The sequence below is a fragment of the Diospyros lotus genome, chromosome 3 (genome assembly GCF_014633365.1).
Source record: "Diospyros lotus cultivar Yz01 chromosome 3, ASM1463336v1, whole genome shotgun sequence".
NCBI classification, from domain to species: Eukaryota; Viridiplantae; Streptophyta; class Magnoliopsida; order Ericales; family Ebenaceae; genus Diospyros; species Diospyros lotus.
The window spans coordinates 36155907-36161906 of NC_068340.1; positions in this window are offsets into that span (position 1 = coordinate 36155907).

Below are 6000 nucleotides of genomic sequence, written 5' to 3' on the forward strand. Positions count from 1 at the left end.
TTCTTCGACTTTGTGCCTGCATTCTTCCAAGTTGATTTCGGCAACTTTAGGGCTATAACCAAATGGAATTAATTTTGTTTGATTGAGATGAAATTTTGGGGATTGTTCTTATTATTAAAGTTCTGTATTGAATGGTAGATTCATACAGTGAGGTTTTCTATTTAAGTTTTTGCGATATAATCAATTGTTTTAGCTAATTAGACGTGATTGTCAAATGGGTCCTCTTTCATACCCATTTTCAACATTCTCCCACAAGCACAAGAGTTTTGAACTTAATATAGTCTTCATCTCCACGCACCAATAGTCATAGAGTGTATTCGAGAATACAGGAACCAATGATTAAGCTAAAACTTGGCTGCTTGAACTTGCTCTATTTGAGTTCTTCTATGCTGGAACTCTATTTTTATGGATACTTCTCCTCTGAAGATCTCCTACCTCTGATACCGGATTATGTTGGAGTTTTCTTGATAAATCTCAGTGAGATGCAAAAGAAATTTTTCATTCATTCAATGTGGGAGCAGAGGGTCAACTCTCTGTTGTTCTCTTTTTTCATTCGACACAACCATCCAAATACAATACACACTCTTACATATTGAGATCGAGGAGAGACAAAGCATTACATAGCTATCACCATATGGAAGCTAATATTACATTACATTAAGTTAAAGAATGCTTGCAGTAATTGAAGTGATGAGAGAGTTTGAGGATAACCCCATGAATTAATTAGAATTATGTGATGTGGGATTTGTTGATTGGTCCCAACTAGATGACTGTGGGTGGAGAATTTGTTTTCGATGAAGAAGAGGGGGCTTCCTTACCCCCTCCATCCCTCCGTATCTCGCCCATGGCGGCGACCATGGGTTAACTCTTTTTCTTTCTTTTCGCCTCTTCTTGCTTCTAGGAGTCGATATAGCCCTTCTCTCTCTCTCTCATCAATTAATCGTTGGGTTCATCCCTAAAATTCAATAATATTTATTTATTTATTTATTTTTTAAACTATGTTCCATTACTGACATTCTCAATTATCTCCCCTAAAATTACATTGAGAAGATAAATCGAGGATATACTTTCACGTCAAGATTCGAATTCACGATCTGCGATCTGGGACCAAAGACCAACACTCAAAAGGTTCATCCTCTATTAGCGGAGCTATGCACTGAAGAAAAAAAAAAAAAAAAAAAAAACAACATCCTTGGTTTCACCAATGGTGGAGATCGGTGGTTGCATGCTGGCTGCCACCAGTTTTCTTTTTTCTTTTTAGTTTTTCTCTTTTCTCTCACCCATTTCTTCCCCCTCTCCTATTTGAATGTAAAAAATAGTTTTTTTTTTTTAATTTTTAAAAGTGTCAATTGTATTTTCATTCTATACCAAAAATAATTAAAGGAGTATAGAAATAATGACTCTACCAACTCAAACTCGAGATCAAATTAATTGAATCTTCAATCACAATTTCACCTCACAATATATATATATATATATTTATATGAAGATAAATAAGTCTTTTTTATGATTCAATTTAATAGATTTTTTTCTCAATATATATATATATATATATATGAAGATAAATAGGTCAAACTATTTTATATAAACATTTAACACAAAGAAATGAAATAATTTTAGAATATATATTTTTATATACACAAATATATTTAATTTTCAAACTCATTTAACCAAACAACATAAAAACCACACAGATTTATTTTTATGTTACTGATCATTCTTAGCAGAACTGATGATACACATGTTGTTGGAGTTTTTGTTTCTTATTTTAACTGAGCTACAAGACATTGTATGTAATATGTATTCAAGCGACTACTGTCTATCAAGTCAACTACACCTGTGGAAAGGATTGCTCTTCTCTAGCTACCATCTCCGATGGGCTGTCAACATGGTGATCTTATCGCTGAATAACTAAACTAACAACCTGTGAAGCTTTACAACCACTATCCACTGCATTTTCATCTCCCAATGTGACTATGTCTGAGCAGCAACGCAACCATGGGATGGGCGACAAAAGACAAATACAGGTTGAAATTTTCAAGTATGGGTGCCGATAGCCTGGTTCTTCAAGCCCAGGAAAACGTTCGCGGACTCATCAGTCTGTACCGGAAGCCTTCCCGCCGGTAGCATTGAAGCAATACCGAGTTTGCCTGCTCCCCGGAATTCACCAAGAACTACCTAGCCTCCATCATTCTCCACTTGGCATTGCTTTTGGACGATGATTTATTGATGGAAGAGCCTGCGCCTGCGGCCTCTTCGGTCGGAGATATGAATCAAAGCGAAACCTCTTGTTTTCTAAATTTGAACGCACCTGATTCGGTTCCAGAACTGGACCTCCTTCCAGATCTTGAGAAACTACCTAAGTTCGACGATATGATCTATTCCGTCAAGACGAAACAGACGGCAAGCCAGCTGAATCTCAAAGTCTCTGCTAAAAATGCTCGATCTCAGCCTCGGGGAGCGAAGCTCTGATGGGGTAAATAACAATAATTAGTACAAAACCGGTACAAGAAAACTGCAAGTAATAGCCAAAGTAGACAACATTGCAACGAACAAAAAAATTTAATATAGATCGATTCACACAAAAACGCTATCCTGAAGACAAAATCGCCATGCATCGACAACTAGTAGACTACAGCGATTGTCTTAACAGGATAAAACGATCTTACCGGCAGAATAGTTGCCAAGAACTGTCGGAGCTGCCGGAACGTGGACGATATTTGCTCTCTAGTAGAATGATAAAGAAATGAACACACAAACTGGGCATTTGATTTTGGGTGGCAGGAGGAAGAAAAATCAGATAATAACCTCTCTGATTTTCGTACTACAACAAGGAGGAGGGATTGAAGTTGCTAAATTCTTCCACAGAAACTGGAAGCTCGTTTATATACATAGCATTAGACAGCCCGACATAATCGCAGGAAAATGGGGGCACAAAGTGCCTCCAAGGTGAAGTTTGGGACAAGGAAAGCTGCATCAGAAAAATCGGAAAGTTGCTGGCTAGGGGGACCGCGAGAGCTGAGGCAGAATTTCGGAAAGCAGCCGCCCAAAAAATCTGCAACATGTTGGACAAAGACACGCGGATCCGTTGGAGGAAATTCCGGCCGGACTAAAATTAAAATAAAATAATATATTAAATAATTTTTTACTAAAAATATATTATTTTATTCTTATTGATTTGACCGACCGGACAGACAGACAGACAGACGAGGACGATGCGCGCACGCGTGTGGGTATAGGTTCATCTGCTCACAAAATTGAGGTACCCCTTAGGGCCCAAACCCAATTTTAAGATTTGAACTATTTATACCCACTTTAAACCTCCTCACCGAGCAATGTAGGACAATAAACATTCTCATACACTTAGCACACATACACTCACACACGATAATCCCCCACATGAGTGTAAGTGTGCTAAGACAAAATAGAATAAATCAACACGAAGTTATAGAAAGCAAACAGATAAGTTATACATCACGTGAGGTGTTTTTTGGACTCGAACATTCCTTAGTGAATACCTATCGAACTTACCGAGGAAATAGTGACACTAGCTCTTGAACTATCATTCTCATGATAAATCGAGACAATAAATATCACACATAACTCATCTTATACCATTGAGTTCTATACGATTGTGTCCATTTTGGTCCTTGACAACATCCTGAATTCATGAGAGCTTTAGAGAACCCAACCTATCTGAACAGTTCTCATAGAAGCGACCCATTTCTACTCTAATATAGGTAAATACTAATTAAGAGTACTCTATCACTACTCCTCTTTACCAAGATATTAGTATTACCTTAAATACTGACAGAATGCACACTCTAATTACACCTAAAAAATGGGAAGAAACTATAAGTTTCTCAGTGTGTTAACTATGAATTATTCCAGCCAGTTTGCCTGTTTAACCTAGATCTTGGGATCTCTAGTCAACTAGATTAGGTTACCACCGGATAATTCATTTCATAGGCTTTAGCACCATTCCTTTGGTTATATATGTGACCTGCTCTCTAGTCATTCCTTTTGTCAAATGATCTGCTATATTTTCTTTCGACTTCACATAATCAGTGAAAATTACCCCATTGGTGAGCAATTGTCTTATTGTATTATGCATGCGCCTTATATGTCTTGACTTTCTATTGTAGACAGTATTCTTAGCTTTCATCGAAGCAGCTAAGTTGTCACAATATATACATATAGCGTTTACAGGCTTTGGCCACAATGGAATGTTTTCAAGGAAATGTCGAAGCCATTCTGCTTCTCCACTTGCTTTATCAAGAGCTATAAACTCTGATTCCATTGTAGATCGTGCTATACATGTCTGCTTTGAAGACTTTCATGACACAACAGCACCACCTAAGGTAAAAACCTACCCACTAGTTGATTTAGTTTCTGAGCTATCAGATATCCAATTAGCATCACTAAATCCTTCTAGTACAGATAGATACCTCGTATAGAATAATCCATATTTAAGTGTGTACTTTAAATATCTGAGTACCCTAACTAGTGCAACCCAATGATCATGTTCAGGATTGTTTATGTATCTTGTCAATCTACCTACTGAGTAGGCAATATCAGGTCTTATACAATTCATTATGTACATCAAACTTCCAATGATCCTTGAGTATTCTAAAGAAGATACACCTTCATCATTGTTCTTCTTCAACTTAGAATTTGGATCAAATGGAGTAATTGCTGACTTACTCTCATAATGATCATATTTTCTCAACAATTTTTCTATATAGTGTGACTGAGAAAGCACATATCCTTCAGAATTTCTGATTATTCGAATTCCAAGAATGACATCGGCAAGATCAAAGTCTTTCATGTTAAAATTAGAATTCAGCATTTTCTTTGTAGATTCTATGATATTTCTGTTAGTACCCACTATCAACATATCATCTACATACAAGCACACAATGACACATTCATGATTTATGTTTTTAACATAAACACATTTATCACACTCATTTATCTTAAATCCATTTAATAACATAGTGTAATCAAATTTATCATGCCATTGTTTGGGTGCTTGTTTCAACCCATAAAGATATTTTAGTAGTTTACAAACTTTCTTTTCATGTCCCTTTACAACAAACCCTTCAAGTTGTTCTAGATAGATTTCTTCTTCTAAGTCTCCATTTAAGAATGCAGTATTTACATCCATTTGATGAATTTCTAAATTATGTAACACTGCAACAACAATCAACATCCTTATAGACGTGATCCTCGTCATCGGGGAATAGATATCAAAGAAATCTAGCCCCTCTTTTTGACGATATCCTTTAACTACAAAGTGAGCCTTATATTTATCAATAGTGCCATCAGCCTTCAATTTTCTTTTGAAGATCCATTTGCATCCAATTGGTTTACTTCTCGGAGGTAAGTTCACTAATACCCACGTGTTATTTTGCATAATGAATTATATTTCACTATTGATAGTTTTTTTTTAATATGGAGTATCAGATGAAGACATAGCTTCATCATAGGTTTGAGGCTCATCTTGTAACATGTAGGTTACAAAATCTGGTCCAAAAGAGTTAGCTTTCTTGACTTTTTTGCTTTTTCTAGGTTCAAATTCAGTTTCCTGATCATCTTGACCTTTCGAAGAACTTGCCTCAGAATATCTTTTGGTACCACCATCATTGTGTCTTTCTTCCTTAAAAGAAAATATATTCTCAAAGAATTCAACTTCAATAGATTCCATAATTGTGTTGTTATTAATATCAGAAATTTCTGATTTTATAACTAGGAATCTATAGGCTACACTATAGAAAACATAGCCTATAAAGAGACAATAAATAGTTTTAGGTCCAAGTTTAGTCCTTTTTGGTAAAGACACTTGTACCTTTGCTAAACACCCCCACACTTTCAGGATTTTGTAGGAGGGTTGCTTCCTATTCCACACTTCATAAGGAGACTTATTAGTCTTCTTATGTGGGATTCTATTCAATATTAAATTTGCAGTAAGCAAAGCTTCCCCCCACAAATTATGGGGTA